Genomic DNA, 21,989 nt, shown 5'->3' with positions numbered 1-21,989 from the left:
AGTTTCTGCCTGTATGCAGGAATCAGGTGGACCAAGATGTGGTCGGATTGGCCCAGTGCAGCACGTGGGACGGCGTGATAAGCGTCTCTGATGGTGGTGTAACAGTGATCCAGAATGTTGTCCTCTCTGGTCGGACATTTTATAAACTGTCTATATTTGGGGAGTTCGTGGGTCAGATTACCTTTGTTAACGTCGCCAACGACGATTACTAAGGAGTCCGGGTTGGTCCGCTCCACACTCAGTATCTGGTCGGTGAGCATGCGCTGTGCGACCTGCACGTTAGCTTGCGGCGGGATGTAAACACCGACCAGGATGAACGAAGCGAACTCACGGGGGGAATAGAAAGGCTTACAGTTTATGATGAAGGCTTCCAGGTCTGGAGAACAGTGCTGCTGAATCACTGTCACGTCGTTGCACCAACCACTGTTGAGGTAAAAACAGATTCCTCCACCTTTCGCTTTGCCGGAGAGTTCCGTGTCTTTGTCCGCTCTGTAGAGCTGGAATCCTGCCAGCTGCAGCGCAGAGTCCGGTATTAATCCACACAGCCACGTCTCCGTGAAGCACAAAACTGCCGATGAATAAAAGTCCCTGTTTTTCCCCAACAACAGTTGTAGTTCCTCCATTTTGTTGGGAAGTGAGCGAACGTTAGAGAGAAATATTCCAGGTAACGGTGTTTGTAGTCCACGCTGGTGAAGACGTACCAGCACCCCAGCCCGTTTCCCTCTCTTCCGGCGTTTCACCGCGTGAACAAAGGTGAGCGGAACCTTTGACCAGAATGTCCAAATATTCCAGAGCAGTAGGTAGAAAAGTTGGAAATAACTCCTCTGGTGTAGTAGCCCTGATGTTCATGAGTTCTTCTCTGGTGAGAGAGCTCCGGGTACCATCACAGAAGACCGTTTTAAAGCAAAAAACAAAACAAAACAATGCGCACCAACACGCCGAGGCGACCATCTGCGGCGCCATCTGGAATGGCTCCTTTGGCCTGTTCTTCTGCTCTAACCACATTAGAGTGCGAACAGGCGTCAGCTGACTGTGTGAAGATAATACTCACCATAACCACGGACACATACAGCTGACAGAATAATGGTTACTATAATATATTCATCTCCTCTGATGTGTAACCACACATGCTGCCTACCTCCTCATGATATAGTGCTATAATTGTAGACATTTACTCCTACCACAGAGCTTTTTTCTAAAGCTTCCTAGCTGCACACTCCCCTCAGCTGAAACAATAATGGATCAATGCCTTGCTTTTCTTTCCTTCTTTTCTCTCCATGCTGGTATATTATACTAGTCTGTTTTATTTTTGGCCTTCTCCAAATCCTTCTTCTCTTTACTTCTTTTATGATTCTCTGTGTGCTCGATTTCCAGACTTGCAGAAATTGAATTCTGCTTCTTATTAGTTATGACCACAATGACCGTGAACTGTGAATGATCCAGTAAGGCCCTTCCTAAAACAGGAAACTCAGTCACCTGCAATTTGCCAACCAATACAGTCTTTGGCCCAGATGAGTAAAAAGCCATCTTTGCAGATCTAATTCAGTTAAACATGGAAGCCGCTTCAATTTTCAACCCAAAGAGGCTTAACACAAAAGGAATTATTGAATGCTGTGGGAAAAAAAAAAAATGTATGCTTGGCATTATATCTCAAACGCTGTGTCTCAATCACTGTGTGAATCAAACAAAATATAAAGAAAAATGAATCAATCAAGCCAAAAAAACAAAAGAAAAAGCATGTTGGAAACAAAAAACAATGTGGCTTTACTCCAGGTGATTTATTGTTCCCAGTGTTTCACACATTTACACTAGGCTACGTTCACATTGCAGGTCTTAATGCTATGAATCAGAAAAGGCAGACCCAAGATTCAGCCAGACACAGTACTGAAAGTTTAAAAGGTTTATTCAGCCACAGGAAAACGTCACACAGGTAACACTCCTCACAGCTTCCAGGAATCACTGAGGCAGAAAGAGGGATTAGTGACTTGTAGTCTCTCCAGATTTTGCAGGGATCAGAAAAGCCACTAACCTGCTTTTGTCTTGAGTGGAACTTGAAACCCAGAGGGGAAACCTCAGTGGGCGGCAGACAGTGATCTCCACAGCACAGGTAAGAAGTGACTCCAGGCTGAATAATCCGAGGGCAAGGCTGGCTCAATAATCCAAGGACAGAAACAGGGTCAACGATCGGAACAAGAGGCGTCAGGCAAGGGACAGGCAGAGGCATAAACCAGATGCAGGAAACAAGGTCGATAACCAGAATCCAAATAGTCCAACAGGGAGCAGGCAGAGAGGCATAAATCCAAAAGGCAAGGCAAGGTCAAGAACAATGATCAGACAGGAAGGAACGCTGGATATCTACTCACACAATGGCTTTCAAAAATCTGGCACTGTCTACTTGTCAAAGTCAGTATATATCAGGGAAGACACAGGTGTATGGCATACCACAGATTGCACTGCACAGCAGCAGCCACCAGGTGCATCTAATCTGCTGATTGCAGCCAGGGAGACAGGGTAGAGCAGACGTGCCAGAATCATAACACTTAATGTTCAAATCTGATTTTTTCAGAACTCAGATTTTTTTTAGTGGTCGATCACATTACATTGAAAATGTTGTGGCTACAAACTGACCCGCATGAGCATTAGAACAATACAAGCGTTGTCAAGTGCAGCACAACTGTGAACACGGAAAAATAGGTGTTATGGTTTAAGTGCACAACAGAAGGCATTTATTGTGTCAGCGAGTGCTGTGTGGGAAACACATGAATAAAAGGAGATTGAAACTCTTTATTGTTCCATTTTAGGGAGATCTGACTGCCAATTCAGCACAACAAACTTTTTGGATGTGGAGACACCCGTACTGATGTAAATTTATAGTCCAAGTCCAAAAAAGCCTCCTCTTCTCAAAGATCAGTGCAGTTTGCGACCAGCAAAAATAAATATTGACCTTCTCTGAAAATGGGGAGATAATAAGAAAAAAAGTTACTTGTTTTGCTTCTCTCAGTTACAATAATAGAGCTGGTGTGTTGCACAAGGTATAATTGGTCTAATTTTCTAGTGATTTGGGCCTGACATTTTTATCTTTTTTTAACCGTGTCCTGTCTGGCAGTTCAACAGATTTAAGTTCACAAGTGGAGCATTACTGCTAACGCTTTAAAGCTTTGCTTGATATTTATAAAAGGAACTTAATTAGAAACTGCTTTAGGATTATTTCAATTGTTACGGACACAAAGACAGAAACAAAAACAAACAAAATAAGAAGCACCAAAGAGAGAGAGCTGGGGCAAAAAGGAAAAGGGGAGAGAAGGAGAAAAGAACGGAGGAGACAAAGAAGGATGAAGAGAATACAAGATAACACCCTGCTAGCTTCTACACCTGCAGAAACATTCATATTAACAGCTTTTTTACCAAAAATGCACAGCACTTATCAATGGAAGATGTATTTAGTGGTAAATGCGGCTCAATATAGAACATTTCTGTATCTTTTAGCACCTGAATCTAAACACCTGTGCGTCTGAGTGTGACTGCGCTTGTGTATACAAGGTTTCTCCATTAAAATATGCAATAGCTAGTGTGAGGAGCCACAGACCGGTGCCCGTGGATGTGGGACAGATACAAAGGAGATCGGAGCCGTAGACATCTAAAGCCCCCCCTGAGCACTGGAACCCCAGGAGAACCATGGCCGGGACTACCACAACCCCCCCAGAGGAGAGCAGGGGAGAGTCCCAGGGGAACCACCCAGCAGGCAAAGTGCAGAAGCCCCAGGGAGCTGCAGCGACAAGCCCACAGACCCCACCGGCAGCCGTCTACGCCCAAGCAGATCCAGCCATGAACCCAGAGACCCGAGACCCCGGGACATATCACTCCCCAAGCAGAGGCCCAACAGAGCCCAGGAAATAGGCCCCACATTTGCTGGGGGACTTAAACTGATCCAGGAGATGGAGCAGTCCAAGACCCAACCTGACACAAAAAACAGGCACACACAGTCACAATCACACATTCCCACCTTCATGCATACATATAAAAACACTCACACCCACGCACCCAATGTAAAGACAAACAACAATGGATGTTGCACGCTCACTCACACTCCCAATACATACTCTATACTCCCAGGTCCAGGTGCCAATACGACATAGGGTCAACCGGCCCCTGGACCCAGGAGGTGGTCCCCTTTTCTCCAGGGTTGGAGACAGGCAGAACACCTCAGCACCTGAACCTGAGCGACCCCAGCCCGGATCCCAACCCCCCGCCACGACCCCAGTCCCCTACGACCCCATCCTCATTTGGAGAAGGGGGCCATGTACACAAAAGGGGTCTACATGGTCCAAATTGGCTAACCAGAGCCGCCACAGGAGGAAACAGTCCCAACCTCCCAATGAATTCCGATCCTAACCCCATGAGCCCCCCATCCCCAATGAACCCCAACATGAATGTCCCAACAGGGCCTCCCCCAACCAGGACACCGATATTGAACACATGCCTCCAAACCCAAACACCACGAATCCCCTCCCCACAGCACAGGGGCACTCTCCCACAGATGAGCTCCATCCCTGAAAAGCCGACGAAGCCACACCCACACAGCGCAACCTCCACACACACACACACACACACACACACACACACACAGCCCCGCTCCAAGCTTCCCCGCCACAACCTGCCCCCCACCACACAGCGTGCCATGACGGCAAGGCAAGGACCCTGCGCAACGCTACTCCAGCCCCCCGCCTACGGGTGCAACAGGGCAGACACCATCGAGCACCATGCCCACAACGGAAACCCCGACCCCACATCAAGATGGGACCCCTTCACGCCCCCCGCAACCACACAAACACACCACATCACCACCACTGCAACAATAGCCCAGGGAGAAGAGATAAACTCCAGCATCTCCACTTTAAGTTTCCCCATGTCTATCAGCAAGAAAGTAACGCCCACATTGCTTAATCATGTGCAAATGGTGTGAGAAGGGGTGAGTGTGACTTATAGGGCAAAACGCTTTCACTGTTCAGCAATACAGGAAAAACACCACATTAATGCAGTCCATCTACCATCCATATTAGAATTGAGTAGCAACTGTGACCTGGTTGCTTATATCTGCTACACTTGGCATGTATTTGCTTTTAAAGGACCTACTAAGAAAGAACAGACAAAACTGAGTTAAAAAAATACCCTTTTATTCAACTGCCGAAGGTGCAATATCAGAAACCTCCATTGTTCGAGTACAGCCTAGCATATCTAACTAGCAGAGACAAGATCACAGAGTCCTATCTGACAGCTGCAGGTCTGCACAGTTCCAGAACCCTTCTAGGCATCAGGTGTGATTTTTATAACCAGAATATTTGCTGTTATGAGAACTTCAGGCATTATGACCAACAACAAAAGGAGAACGTTGATGCTAGTAAAGAATTATTCACATTTAGATTATATCCTAATAGGTTGGATGTCAGCATGTGTGTGTGTTCCAGTTTTTAAAACAGGTTAAAAACAGTGTCAGTGCAGATCTTTGCATTCACATGATACACACATGGCTGTGTGCACCGTGTGAACATGCCCAGATATGCATAAGTGAACCTGAACACACAGTTGGACTTGCACTGACTCCTGCATATTTCAGACATCAATCCAAGAATAAATGAAAACAAGAAACAAAAAGCCAAGTTCCACAGCTATTCCAATATTAGTTATCTTAGGGCTTTTAATAAGTAATAAAAACCCTCTCACATTTTGGAGGTGAACCTTTTCTCATCACTTTACCTAATTTACACACTGAAGCACAGACAACATGTGGTTTGGTTTGGATGCTGTTTTTTTCTTACAATTTTTACAAAATACCATAGATTATAGGCTACAATTCTCTATATTCTGTATATGAACTACAAATTATTCAGTCATTACTTCACATTACCCAGTAGCTCTGGCTAAGTTCAATACATCATAAATTAAAAGAAAAACTAATTTCTTCCATATTGTAATCACATTTACTCTTTGTGCTACTTCATTGGGATGACAGAGTGGAGAATAGTTGCACACATTAAGTGAGCTGCATATGAACATGTGGAAAACACAGCATTATACAGGTCCTTCTCAAAATATTAGCATATTGTGATAAAGTTAATTATTTTCCATAATGTCATGATGAAAATTTAACATTCATATATTTTAGATTTATTGCACACTAACTGAAATATTTCAGATCTTTTATTGTCTTAATACGGATGATTTTGGCATACAGCTCATGAAAACCCAAAATTCCTATCTCACAAAATTAGCATATTTCATCCGACCAATAAAAGAAAAGTGTTTTTAATACAAAAAACGTCAACCTTCAAATAATCATGTACAGTTATGCACTCAATACTTGGTCGGGAATCCTTTTGCAGAAATGACTGCTTCAATGCGGCGTGGCATGGAGGCAATCAGCCTGTGGCACTGCTGAGGTCTTATGGAGGCCCAGGATGCTTCGATAGCGGCCTTTAGCTCATCCAGAGTGTTGGGTCTTGAGTCTCTCAACGTTCTCTTCACAATATCCCACAGATTCTCTATGGGGTTCAGGTCAGGAGAGTTTGCGGGCCAATTGAGCACAGTGATACCATGTCAGTAAACCATTTACCAGTGGTTTTGGCACTGTGAGCAGGTGCCAGGTCATGCTGAAAAATGAAATCTTCGTCTCCATAAAGCTTTTCAGCAGATGGAAGCATGAAGTGCTCCACAATCTCCTGATAGCTAGCTGCATTGACCCTGCCCTTGATAAAACACAGTGGACCAACACCAGCAGCTGACACGGCAACCCAGACCATCACTGACTGTGGGTACTTGACACTGGACTTCTGGCATTTTGGCATTTCCTTCTCCCCCGTCTTCCTCCAGACTCTGGCACGTTGATTTCCGAATGACATGCAGAATTTGCTTTCATCCGAAAAAAGTACTTTGGACCACTGAGCAACAGTCCAGTGCTGCTTCTCTGTAGCCCAGGTCAAGCGCTTCCGCCGCTGTTTCTGGTTCAAAAGTGGCTTGACCTGGGGAATGCGGCACCTGTTGCCCATTTCCTGCACACGCCTGTGCACGGTGGCTCTGGATGTTTCTACTCCAGACTCAGTCCACTGCTTCCGCAGGTCCCCCAAGGTCTGGAATCGGCCCTTCTCCACAATCTTCCTCAGGGTCCGGTCACCTCTTCTCGTTGTGCAGCGTTTTCTGCCACACTTTTTCCTTCCCACAGACTTCCCACTGAGGTGCCTTGATACAGCACTCTGGGAACAGCCTATTCGTTCAGAAATTTATTTCTGTGTCTTACCGTCTTGCTTGAGGGTGTCAATAGTGGCCTTCTGGACAGCAGTCAGGTCGGCAGTCTTACCCATGATTGGGATTTTGAGTGATGAACCAGGCTGGGAGTTTTAAAGGCCTCAGGAATCTTTTGCAGGTGTTTAGAGTTAACTCGTTGATTCAGATGATTAGGTTCAAAGCTCGTTTAGAGACCCTTTTAATGATATGCTAATTTTGTGAGATAGGAATTTTGGGTTTTCATGAGCTGTATGCCAAAATAATCCGTATTAAGACAAAAAAAGACCTGAAATATTTCAGTTAGTGTGCAATGAATCTAAAATATATGAATGTTAAATTTTCATCATTACATTATGGAAAATAATGAACTTTATCACAATATGCTAATATTTTGAGAAGGACTTGTAAATGCTCACTTTCTAAAGTCACACAAGTTTAAAGGCAAGCAACGGGGAAGATGGAAACACAGATTTCCTAATGGCTGCTGCTGAAAAGTAAAATGGATGAGGTTAGTCACCCTGGACAATTGAGCTGGAGTAGACAAAAATGATTGGACATCAGAGTCAAATCTTTTGATACACATTTGTTGTGCTTTTGGTACATCTTACAACCCATCCTTTTCTTTTAATATTTTTGATTCCAAAGAAAACACTTTGATCTGCTGGAAAAGAGTTTAAATAAATCAGACATGGCTTCTGAGGCCTGCTTTGGAAGTTGCGCTGTTACACTATAACTGAGGAAAGACTTCAAGGGAAAAGAGAACTGGGCTCCTTTTGCAGGCTTTCCTTACCAAAAGATAAAGACACGTGCATCAATTGTTATGCAAGGTTGCAGTTAGAGTGTTAAAAAGGTTACATTTACATTTTAGCCAAAACACTGAGGTGCTGAAGTCCAGGGGTGACTATTGTGTAGCTGTAGATAAACTAACTTTTTGATTTATGAACAACTTTATGAAAATAAGAATTTTCCATTACATTCCTTCACAACTGACATTGTGACAGACACAATTTAATCAACAAGCAATCTGTGCCCACCGATATTTTGGACACGTCAAAGTTCCACAGCATGAGTGTCACAATGTTGAGATGACCTTAGCAGTCTACTTGGAGAATGTATAGTGAAAAGATCACTGTTTTCTCATATTTATTCATTCATTAATCATTTCCTTTTCTCTTTCTCTTTCTCTCACTCATTATTTGATCTGTTTGCCCTAGTGGAGTTAGATTAAGGAAAAAGTAAATCTGGACTCAGTTTAGGAAAAGACATATTGCGTAAAAATGTAGCTTTCTCCTAAACCAGCGCCCTAATAAACTAATCCAGTTTATTGTCTAATGAAACTGCACCTGTTTTAACGATTGGTACGTCTTTGTATTGCTAACTGGTGCAAAAGTTCATCTGTTTATTTTTATTTTATTCATCTGATGTCAGGATGCAAAGGCTGCTGGTCTAGAAGGGAAATTTAAACAGCCTTCTAATCTCTCTCCAGAGATCCTGTGGTATCCCTAAGTAGGAGAGTTCATGTAGTTCCTTCTTTGGGCTCTGGAGTTTTACTGAAGTCTCATTTCAATTGGACATGAAAAAAACCCGATTCTAGGTCCAATCAGGTCTGATTTACCATTTCACAGCCTGGACTAAAGCCACATGGCCCTAACTGTATCAGAGATGGAACTCTCTTCCAGCAACCTAGAGTAAACTTTCCTATAGGATACTGAGCAGTGTGGTCCTCTAACGGGGATAGTTTTAAAGACAAGAATCATTACCTTGCTTTGTCTCACCACAGGTGGGTTCCCGGCCATCCAAGGAGTCAGTCAGTGTCCTGAGCCTCCAGCATCTCAAGTGAATCTCACCAGGTGTCATACAGAAAGAGAGATTTTTTTATTACTTTCAGATTTCTCCCAAAGTAATAGGTTCCCCTGATCAGTCATGGACATAGTGTCCCCATCAGGAAGATTCTAAAAGTACTCCTTTCACCCCTCATTAAAGTCTTAAGTTGTGAGTCTGCATACCTTCGTCCAAACCAAGCCCACCATAGGAAAGGCTCTGTTTTCCCTTTCATAGCTGTCAAATGGTTTGCCAGACCTTCCTTGAGGCCAACCAAAAACAAATCATTGTCTATGTCTTTACTGAGTTAGAAGTTTTACTTTCACAACCATAGGCAGCTGATTTTATGGCCACTCTGTACCTTGTCAGCTGCTACATCAGACCTCCCAAGAAACCCCAACCCCCAAAAGCTTCTTCACTGACTGGCAAAAATCATCTGAACAACACTTTATAAACTCATCCTACAAGTAAAACTACATAGTATGGCTTGAACATAGTTACAAAAGACAACAGAGTAAATATACCAGTGAGTCTTTTGTTTGTTGAGAGGGGTCAGAGGAGGATGTATCAGTAAGTTTATTTTTTCTATAAGCTGACTGAGGATTTAATAGTTGAAGTGTGAATCTATTAAGAGCCTAGCAGACTGTCTGTCTGGGCTCTTAAAAATGATATTAAGAGTCTGGTTGTGGACTGTGCATGAGAAAAAAAGCTGCATCTATTGTACCTAGCACACAAACCCTGTCAGATAAATCATTTTTAAACAAGAACACAAAGAGAGTGCATTCTCCAACAAGGCCAACACTGTTTTTCAGTGTTGGAACATCAACATTTTCACCACAAATAATAAACACGCAAAGAAGTCAAGCTGATTATTGGACTGGAATGATTGAGCCTTTTCTGACTCTCCACTTGAATGAACGTGTGATATGTTAAAGTGTTTGTATTTCTAATTCTGTCCTCTTGTAATTAAGCATCCCTGTACCACCATACAAGGCTGGCGTCAGTATGTTAACCTCGCTTGGTATGTAGTGTGGCCTCACACGCAGGCAGCATCATTCTCCAGACTTGTGGGCTGCATCACTGTTGGCCTGAACAGACGCTTCACATTGCCGCAAACACAGCAAGACCCAAGGTTGTCCGCTTGACGTCAGCCTCTGCTTTGCCTGTTTGCTGCTTGGAAACATAATCACATGAACCTGGTTGCACGTGCGCAAACACAGACATTTTAGGCTGAGGCATATACAGGTCCTTCTCAAAAAATTAGCATATTGTGATAAAGTTCATTATTTTCCATAATGTCATGATGAAAATTTAACATTCATATATTTTAGATTCATTGCACACTAACTGAAATATTTCAGGTCTTTTATTGTCTTAATACGGATGATTTTGGCATACAGCTCATGAAAACCCAAAATTCCTATCTCACAAAATTAGCATATCCTTAAAAGGGTCTCTAAACGAGCTATGAACCTAATCATCTGAATCAACGAGTTAACTCTAAACACCTGCAAAAGATTCCTGAGGCCTTTAAAACTCCCAGCCTGGTTCATCACTCAAAACCCCAATCATGGGTAAGACTGCTGACCTGACTGCTGTCCAGAAGGCCACTATTGACACCCTCAAGCAAGAGGGTAAGACACAGAAAGAAATTTCTGAACGAATAGGATGTTCCCAGAGTGCTGTATCAAGGCACCTAAGTGGGAAGTCTGTGGGAAGGAAAAAGTGTGGCAGAAAACGCTGCACAACGAGAAGAGGTGACCGGACCCTGAGGAAGATTGTGGAGAAGGGCCGATTCCAGACCTTGGGGGACCTGCGGAAGCAGTGGACTGAGTCTGGAGTAGAAACATCCAGAGCCACCGTGCACAGGCGTGTGCAGGAAATGGGCTACAGGTGCCACATTCCCCAGTCCTGGGCTACAGAGAAGCAGCACTGGACTGTTGCTCAGTGGTCCAAAGTACTTTTTTTGGATGAAAGCAAATTCTGCATGTCATTCGGAAATCAACGTGCCAGAGTCTGGAGGAAGACTGGGGAGAAGGAAATGCCAAAATGCCAGAAGTCCAGTGTCAAGTACCCACAGTCAGTGATGGTCTGGGGTGCCGTGTCAGCTGCTGGTGTTGGTCCACTGTGTTTTATCAAGGGCAGGGTCAATGCAGCTAGCTATCAGGAGATTTTGGAGCACTTCATGCTTCCATCTGCTGAAAAGCTTTATGGAGATGAAGATTTCATTTTTCAGCATGACCTGGCACCTGCTCACAGTGCCAAAACCACTGGTAAATGGTTTACTGACCATGGTATCACTGTGCTCAATTGGCCTGCCAACTCTCCTGACCTGAACCCCATACAGAATCTGTGGGATATTGTGAAGAGAACGTTGAGAGACTCAAGACCCAACACTCTGGATGAGCTAAAGGCCGCTATCGAAGCATCCTGGGCCTCCATAAGACCTCAGCAGTGCCACAGGCTGATTGCCTCCATGCCACGCCGCATTGAAGCAGTCATTTCTGCAAAAGGATTCCCGACCAAGTATTGAGTGCATAACTGTACATGATTATTTGAAGGTTGACGTTTTTTGTATTAAAAACACTTTTCTTTTATTGGTCGGATGAAATATGCTAATTTTGTGAGATAGGAATTTTGGGTTTTCATGAGCTGTATGCCAAAATCATCTGTATTAAGACAATAAAAGACCTGAAATATTTCAGTTAGTGTGCATTGAATCTAAAATATATGAATGTTAAATTTTCATCATTACATTATAGAAAATAATGAACTTTATCACAATATGCTAATTTTTTGAGAAGGACCTGTATGTCTTTACAGACACTCTCTAGCATTCTGTCGCTGTGAAGCCCACTTTCTGTGTAATAGATGCAAAAACTCATTATTCTTCCTTTTGCTGTTATTAGTTAATGTGAACACGCTGGTTTCTATAGAAATCAATAGACTGCTATCATAGTTTAAGAGCCGAAGCAGAATTCAAAGCCATGGATCCATGTAAAATTACGAACTCTTTAAAAGGTTAATCAATTGACATTAGGTAATTGTTAAATTCAGTGTTAATTAAAGCGTCCAAATTGAAAATTTCCTTTAGTTGATATATTTGCTTTGATAAATAACAAAACAACAACAATGACAAAAGAGAACAGATAAACTCATAATTCCAAGAAATGTATTGCTACCAATAATAATAAGAATAATAAGAACACATTTAACCTAACATTTTAAACAACCAAAATGGCAAAAAATAGAACGACCACATCCAAAATAAAACCTGTACATGTATTCGGGACTAAGTTGTGGGGGCAGCAGTCTAAGCAGAGACGCCCAGACTTTCCTCTCCCCAGACACCTCCTCCAGCTCCTCTGGGGGAAGCCGAGGTCTTCCCAGGCCAGCCGAGAGACATTACCCTCCCAGTGTGTCCTACTCCGAGTTCCTCCCGGATGGCCAAGCTCCTCACCACATTTCTATTGGAGTGCTCAGCCACCCTGTGAAGGAAGCTCATTTCAGCCATTTGTATCTGGGATCTTGTCTTTTCGGTCATGACTCAAGGTTCATGCCCATAGGTCAGGGCAGGAGCGTAGACTGACCGGTAAATCGAGAGCTTCGCCTTGTGACTCTGCTCTATCTTTACCACAATGGACCGACACAGCATTACTGCAGTGGCTGCACCGATCAGCCTGGCAATCTCCCGCTCTATTCTTCCCTCACTCGTGAAAGACCCTAAGATACTTGAACTCCTCCACTTGAGGCAGGATGCCCCCAACCTGGAGAGGGCAAGCCACCCTATCCTAGACGAGAACCATGGCCTTGGACTTGGAGGAGCTGATCCTCACCCACACCATTTCACACTCGCCTGCGAACTTCCCCCATGCATGCTGCAGGTCTTGGCTAGAGGGGTCCAGCAGTACCACATAATTTACAAAAAGGAGAGGCGAAATCCAATGGTCCCTAAAACCAGACCCCAACCGGCCCTTGGCTGCGCCTAGAAATTCTGTCCCTGAAAGTTATGAACAGGACCCGTGACAAAGGGCAGCCCTGCCAGAGGCCAACATGCACCAAGAACAAGTCCAACTTAGTGCCAGCAATGTGAACAAAACTCCTGCTCTGCTTGTACAGAGACCTGATGGCCTGGCCTGGCCTCTTCATAGTATGTCTCCCACAGGGTACCACGAGAGACATGGTCAAATGTCTTCTCCAAGTCCACAAAACACATGTGGACCAGTTGTGCAAACTCCCATGAACCCTCAAGCAGCCTGTGTAGAGCTGGCCCAGTGATTCAAAGTCTCCTCTCAAACACCCTGACATAGGCCTTTATAGGGAAGCTGAGGAATGTGATTCCTACTGTAGTTGGAACACACTTCTTATGAAAGGGGACCACCACCCCAGTCTGAGAGGCCAGAGGCACTGTCCCTGACCACCACTCAATGTTGAAGAGATGTGTCAGCCACGACAGGCCCACAACATCCAGAGACTTCAGGTACTCAGAGTGGATCTTCCCACTCCTCCTCCCAGTGGTCATTGCTCTATTTTTAGTGTTGTGTTTTTCTTCTAATTTCTTCTAAACAACCCAACAAAAAAGAGGGAGGAATTAGATATGCAGACATGGAATGAAGGTACTGCTGTGCATTATGCCTACATCATAGATAATGACTTACCGTAAATCCCTGATTATAAGCCGCTACATTTGTCCCACACTTTGAACCCTGCGGCTTATACAACGGTGTGGCTAATGCATGTTTTTTTTCATGCCGCCAAAATATTTTGCCTGGTAACAGTAGACCAATCAAATTGATAAGTAGGTCAAAGAGGTCCAATGAACTTGTGCGATAAATCAAGAGCACTTTCACAATTCAATTACCCGTATTATAAATCAGACATTTATATTCACCCTCATCAACATGGAAAATCACCAACGGGTTTTGAAAGGCTGGACTGCTGCGTGATTAAGGGGACCGGGTGCGCTCAAGTGAGAGCGTCAATGAAAAGGCTGAAGTGAGTGACGAGATCCTGAGGCTGTTCAATTCGGACACTGAAGAACAGGACTTTGATGGTTTCGGTGCGCAGGAAGAAGATGAAGAAGGCAATCAATGACGTTTGACCTGGTAGGCTGCAGTGTAAATCAGTTAGGAGATATTGGAATGTTGTTCGTGCACTGTTAGGTAAAAAAGCATTAGCAACAAAATTTGTGTGTTACTGATAACGTACGTATATTTAAAGGTAGCCGTGTTAACCACTGTTAGAAAAAAAGCATTTGCAAAATGCATTTGTTTATATTACCATACGGATTAAGTTAAAAGTTAAAAATTCCTCACGTGTAACATCTTTCTGTGTAAATCATATTACAATGTGGGACACCCATGGCTTAACATCTGGTGCGGCCTGTACAAGTACAAAATTGGTTTTGTACTTGGATTCTGAGATAGTATTATTTGGACAGATAAGTTAAAACTTGAATTAACTGAACCCCAAAACATGGATAAACCAAATACAACTTTCCACGAAAAGAATCTTCAACCAACTGTGAAGCATGGAAATTAAGGTGTTGTGGTTTGTGAATGCTTTGCTGTAGTAAGACCTAGCCAGCTCATGAGATCATCAGAGGGGATGGGTGTCCTATCTTGTTACTATGCTAGAAATGGTATTTTTGTTTATAGCTTTTGTTTGATGAGTAGAAATGTTAATTTCTGTTGTTTAAGCGCAATTAAATATGTTTTATTTCCAGAGATAAAAACAGAGATGAGTCAATCATATGTGAACATTTGCTAATGAAAAATCGAATCTTTTCGTTGGGTTTTTTCCCATGATTTTAAGATGTTCTTTTATGTGTCTGGAAACAGTGTTCATGAAGCTCCATTTCGACAAATACCTTAACTCTAATAACCTCCGATGATCTGGTCTGCCCCCTTTTCAGCAGTTTCTCAAGCAGTTAAAAAGCCAGCATAACCTTTGTTCATTTGTGTTCAATTGCAAATGCTTTGAAGCCATTGCAATGAATCAAGTCATTTAGTGCGACGTTTCCTGTAAATAAACACAACAAATTGCAGACTTACCTGGAATTCTGGTCATTTTAAGACTTTGTCAGATGTTTCAAACTTTTTTTCCCTCCCCAGGATTGTTTAGTTACTTTTCTGTAGTCTGTTGCAAAAACACATTCTTTCTCAATTTCCTGTTATGTTGCTTATACAATATAGCTAATAAGCTTTAGTAGCAAAGCAGGTGATATGCAAAATTAGCATTTGTGGCAAACACCATAAATCAAATCCTGCACAGTAATTGTGCTTGCTGAGAAACGTGCTCCTGTTCCTTTACGGACTCTCCAAGAAGCATGGCAACCAGATGAGGGGCTGTGCAGCTGCCATTCCATTCCAGGATCATCTGTGTGGCACTCTCTCTCCCTGCTTTGCACTAACAGGCCCAATAAGAGGCACTATATCCTGCTTTTTCCATGAACATGGAGTGCTTCCTCTGATCAAATTTTATTTTTGATACCATGTCAGATTTGCTCATGATCCCTCTTCTTATCGACAAAAGTGTGGTCAGTAGAATTATGATTCTAAAGACCTATTGGTGCTACCTTTATAAAGAATAATATTTATAAAGGGAAAAGAGAGAATCAGGTCGCATCCAAAAAACCAGGAACAAACTTTTTTCAATAGACCTATGCCAAACGAAGTGCTACACAAAAACACTTTTATTGTCCTCCCATCCCTCTATTCAAAAATAAAACAAGATGCTAGAGCTGCAGAATACAATACCCAGATGTTTTCATACACTGTAAAAGACTGGCTGTATCAGATGACTATTTCGTTGCTCATGTTTAGGGCAAGGATGATAAAAACTTAATGTCATCCTCGCTGGAATCTGATATAGATGTCAAAATAATGACATGCTTATTAGGACATGGATTCCATTTTGTGAGTAACATATTGCACAGTCAATCAGCATCCTCACAATGAGCTACATAAATATATATACAACGTAGTTTTCATCTGGGTTTACTCAGACAGCACATTCTCTTTTTCAGGTGTTTTGTCTTTGTATATAGTGTATATAGTGTATAGTTTCAGAAGCAATACGGATTACCTCTTTTGCTGCTTGTTTAATTTCACCAAGGCAGCAAAAGTGTGAGCAACCACATTTTTCTTTCTGACCTGTAAACATGGCATCTTGAATCTAGCAGGAAAACAGAGGGTCACACTGGTTTTCTGTCTTGATCCCCTTTAAGTGTCCATCATCCTCTCTTTCAGGTGGAGAAAATGGCATGATGTGCTGGACATCATGTAATGTTCAGAATGATGGGCATTCGATTTTGCCCAGAGGGCTTCTGCAGGTCACCAGGGGTCTGCAAAGCCTTCACAACATCTCTCTGCTGTATGCAGACTGCATGGGAAGAATCTGAATCCAATGGGAGAAATTAATATTTAGACTCTAGGACGTGAGGACAGCTGCTGAAAAGCAGCTTTGAGTGTGAGCGATGCCAAGAGAAACAAAGCAACACACAACAGTGTCCCATGTGCTAGAAGTAGAATCAGATGTTGTTGATGAAGCCCTTATGAAATATGATCAGCTAACGATAGTTTTAATTTCCATTGTGCCAAGAGGATAAGGACAACAAGAAACAGCCATTCTTCATTTTCGAGGTGACTTGAATCACTAACCTGTTACATCCCTAAAAAAATATATAATCTGCATAATCGTCCCCTTAATGTTTTGGAGGGGGTTTGATTCTTGAGACTATCAGTGTTAGCACCTGGAATCACCCTCCATGTGCCCTTAACCCCTTCCTCAGAAGGACAATGAGTATGGATGCTTTTAGATTCATGAGCAGGCAAAGACAGGTGTCTCTTTTTATTGGTGTGATGTATATTCTGATCATAAATGTCATGTTTTTATTAGCTGTAAGCAGAAAATCATTATAACATAATGAAAGGCTTGAAAACATCATTACGCGTGTAATGAATCTCAAGAACTATAATCTCGATAACGTTACCTCACTGGCGTGAAAATTGCTGGAGTTGATGTATGAGATTGAGTAATATCAACTAAGCATGGCTGGACTCACCTCCAAGCTTGGATTCTTGAACCAAGCTCCTGGAGAAAGGGTTGACTTGCTACTCCGGAGTTGCACAGGGACAGTTCTCTCTAGTGATTCAGAGGGTCACCTTGGTGGAGCTTCAAGTTGCAAGAGGAACAATTCATGCTGTCATTTGTATTTGTGCATTGAATCGCGGTTCAGATTATCCAAGCTTCTTGGAGCCCCTGAATGATGTTCTCAAAAGAGTGCCATCTGGGGATACAGTAGCATTCCTGGGGGAAGACTGAATTTGTTCTGTGTTGTGGTTGCTTAATTTCTGTGCATGGACTCATGTCATTAACCCATTCATTTTGAGGGTCTGTCTTGGCTCAGGTGGAGGAGTTTAAGTATCTTGGTTTCTCATTCGCAAGTGACTGGACTGTGAGCTATTTGGATGGTCAGATTGCAAACAGTCTGATTTTTAAATAATACATTAAAGTGCAATTTTCTGCAGAGATCTCTGGCCAACGTATGTTTTTCTAAATAAAACCTGGGTAGAAGTTTGAATGTTTTTTTGTTTGTTGTTGTTTTATTGTTCATCATTCTGCTTTAATACATTAGGTCTTAGACCAGTTCCTGCAGGTATGAAGTAGCAACAAGGGCAGTAATTGGGCCAATTTTATACAAATCAATGAAATGTTGAATCTTGGCAGTAAAGGTTCTCCATGGCTTTTCAAAGGTGTGTCAGAGTTTATCTGTGGTATTTCTTATAGAATCAACCAAAAAGGATGGAAACAAGCTTTGTCTTTTTGACCGGGTGCCAAGCCTAAAGATTTCATTTTAAAAATCAGTTAAGGCTTGAACTTGTTAACAGATTAGAACATGTCTACATTTTAGGGCCCTCTCTAAAATGTTCAGTAGACCAGGTTCTGATATGGGTGAGATGGCATTTCACCCATTTGGTCAATTTGTCAGGAAGCTTGAAAAAAATAAACAACCCTTATTACTCCCAGTGTAGGTACCTTAATATAATGACCAATTCTCTCATGCACCTCAGCATTTTATACTTATTTTTTACCAGGCACAGTATGCCTTTGAAGCTCAGCTATGAACCAAGTTTTTTTAACGACATCGGTAGGGGTTCTTGCCCTGAGCCATGAGGTACTTCCACAGCTTCCACATTTACTGTGCCGGAAATGTCCACAGTATGTTTACCTTAAGGGTGCTCAAACAAGCAAAGCCCACATATCATCCCATTTTAGTGGATATATGGAAAATTCCTCTTACAATGCCCACATGAAGATTGAAGAGCAGGTGTGTGAAGTCTCTCAGACGCACAGGCTCACATACACATAGTTGCAGACAGTTGAATCCACTAGAAACAGTAAGGTCTCTGCATTTATGTGTGAAGTCAACAGATTGCTCCTTGTGACCTGCATATCAAACATTCCCACAGAGGCAGAATTTGGGGAATGCTCCATGGAAGATCGATAGCACTCTTCCCCATCTCTTCCAGCCTGCCTGTGGTAACACAAGGATGTCAGGATGCAAGTTTAGGAGGGCTGGCCCAAGACTTAGCGTTCCTGTGAACTGTATGTGAGCGTGTTACAGCTTGTCTGTACATGAGTTTAATACTGTTGCAAGGTTTGGGTGTGCAATATGTACTTTTGCTATGAAATGTTTTAGAAGCATACTGTGAAATAAGCTGAAAGGATTTTAACATAATTACAGGCCGTAAAAACGTACGAGGAGGGTTCCTTCATGCTGAGGGAGGTCACTGTGAAGAGTAGCCAGGCAGCTAAAGGGGGAAGTCGTTGAGGTAATTGATGAAACGTTGCAGTGTGCTGGCATTTGTAGGCAACTCATTTTCCAAAATAATGAGCTAGGGTTCTGTCTGTGGGGATGCTGGTTAATGACTGTTGAACTAATTCATTTTGATGCAAATGGAAAATACACATGCAAATGGAAGAGTTCAAGTTAAACACTGTAAAAGCCATAAACATAATTTTAATGTTAAACATAACTCCTTCAAAACAGGTTTTATTGGGCTTGAAGGGGTGGGTTGAGCAGTTTGTGGAAAGCACAGAGAGCTTTTAGAAGTCAGATGAAAGAGCACCCATACTACAAGGTTGTTAATAATCTTCAATATTGGTCTCCTTTTTTCTTTCTTGAAATTTTAAAAGTTAATATTTGTGTATTAGTGGGTCTATCTGGATTAAAAGAGCTTGTGTGTGTGTGCATGGGGGGTCCTCACTCCAACACAAATATAAATGATCAGGTGAAAGTATAGATCATGGAGTATGGAAACTTTTGGAGGACCCTGTAAGGCCAAAACACAACTGAAGAGTTTTAAGCAACCCAGTCAAAGATAAATAATGATGTCTAATACATTCGTGACAAATCTTGTGTTTGTTGGCCACCTCTTGCTGCTCTGACTGACAGTCGGACGCTCCGACAGCTGCCCGAAGCGGTCGCTCCACTTATGATGCTGCCATGTCTGCCCTCTGGAGCCTGTCTTAAACCTGTCAGCTGCTTCCAAAATAAATAATTTACATAACATTTCAGGGTGTTTTAAATCACATCCAAATCAGACTAGTAACATTAACTTGAAATGTACAATGCCTCAAACACACACATTCATTTTTATGCAACATATGTTTCAACTTTTTAGCAGGACAATCCTTAAACATAAGATGTTTTGGTGCTGAACAGGCATGTCTACAGTACAATTCTGCGACTCACTGATAACATGCTGTTGTCTTAGCAGCCTAAATCCTGTATCTGGCAAGTAAATTAAAACATTTCACCTTAAATATTGAAGCGGTTTGTTTTCTCAATGTAGGAAAGAGAGCTTTATTAAAAGAAGAGGTGCTGCAGTACTCAAGCAGTTTAATTAAACTCATAAATATTAAAGATATAAGCACTTGTTGCCTCTGTACCACTTTAAATTAAATGTAAAAATGAAATTATTTGTGGATCTTTTCAAACATCCTTACTTTATCTATTGCAACATTTTTTAAAGCTGCAAAGCAAAAATAATAAACATGCATTTGATGAACAGTTTTAGTAATGTTTGTTCTACCACTTTCACACTTTGTGTTATGGTTTGCAAGATATAGGACCCCAGAATGCAGACCAGAAGGCAGCATGACGGTAATTGCAAAAGATTTGATAACAAAAAACTCACTCACTACAGGAGGCAGGAACAAAACAAACGGGCAGGCAAGACAGGCATGGCATGATAAAAAAAAAAAACAAGACTTGGTTTGAGAACAAGACATGAGCATGAGAAATGTTTCCGCCATGACTAACTGAACAGGTGTGTATATATGGAGTGAAAACCAGGTGGAGCAAGGAGACAGATTAACTTGGACAGGTGAACTGAATAAACTTAATTGACAGACAGAACAAAACGTGGCTGCGGCAAAAACAGAGACTCTAATATACAAACAAAACCAAACTTGACAAAACATGAACAAGACTAAAACATGACCAGAAAAATAATAAACAAAAGTATGATTCAAAACTTGAGCAGTGAAAAACATATAAGGAAAAAACCTGAAACCAAAAAACCCCAAACCATAACAGAACCCCCCCCCCCCCCCCCCCCCCCCCCCCTTTAAGGGCGAATTCCAGATGCCCACAAGAGTCCAAAATCAACCCAAACAGGGTGGGCGGTGGGGGCCTTGGTAGGACGGCCAGAAACAAGAACAGAGTTCAGGCGGACGACCAGGGGGTCGTCCCCAGCAGGCACAGAGTTCCGGCGGGTGACCAGGCAGAGTAGAGGACCCCCCAGAAACTCTGTGGAACTCTGGAGGTGTGGAGCCTGGCAAACTCTTGGAGGCAGAAGCAGAGCCTGGCGAACCCTCGGAGGCTGAAGCAGAGCCTGGCGAACCCTCGGAGGCTGAAGCAGAGCCTGGCGAACCCTCGGAGGCTGAAGCAGAGCCTGGCGAACCCTCGTCTCTTTGTTCAAAGGCCAGAACGAGGACAAACTGTTCCTTAAACCCCTCAGGAACAGGGTTCAGCGGCACTTCCTCCTCGAACCCCTCGTTGCAGGGTTCAGAAGCCAGAATGAGGGCTAGTTGCTCCTTGAGCCCTTCCGGAACAGGGTCCAGCGGCGCTTCCTCCTCAAAACCCTCGTCGCAGTGTTCAGAAGCCAGAACAAGGACCAGTTTCTCACTGAACCCCTGCAGGCTAGAAACAGGAGCTGAGGCATCGCAGACACCCTCAGTGACGTGAACAGGAGCTGAGGCATCGCAGACATACTCAGTGACGTGAGCAGGAGCTGAGGCGTCGCCGAGACCCTCAGTGACGTGAGCAGGGGCTGAGGCGTCGGCGAGACCCTCAGTGGCGTGAGCAGGGGCTGAGGTGTCGCCGAGACCCTCAGTGACGTGAGATGGGGCTGAGGCATCGCCCAGACCCTCAGTGGCGTGAGCAGGTACTGAGGTGTCGCCGAGACCCTCAGTGGCGTGAGCAGAGGCTGAGGCATCAGCTGGACCCTCAGGCATGAGCAGAGGCTGAGGCGTCAGCCGGACCCTCAGTGGCGTGAGCAGAGGCGTCGCCGGGGCCCCCGATGACTTGAGATGGGGCGTCCCTCTTACGACATCCTCTGCGCCGTGTGGAGGGGGTTGAGGCTGACTTTGGGTCTGGCCTGGAGTCAGGCTGTGGTGTGTCTGGCCTGGAGTCAGGCTGTGGTGTGTCTGGCTTGAAGTCAGGCTGTGGTGTGTCTGGCCTGGGGTCAGGCTGCGGTGTGTCTGGCCTGGAGTCAGGCTGCGGTGTGTCTGGCCTGGAGTCAGGCTGCGGTGTGTCTGGCCTGGAGTCAGGCTGTGGTGTGTCTGGCTGTGGTGCGTCTGGCCTGGGGTCAGGCTGCGGT

Source organism: Girardinichthys multiradiatus, chromosome 3, assembly GCF_021462225.1.
Source record: "Girardinichthys multiradiatus isolate DD_20200921_A chromosome 3, DD_fGirMul_XY1, whole genome shotgun sequence".
Taxonomy (NCBI): Eukaryota; Metazoa; Chordata; class Actinopteri; order Cyprinodontiformes; family Goodeidae; genus Girardinichthys; species Girardinichthys multiradiatus.
This window is presented reverse-complemented; position numbering follows the sequence as displayed.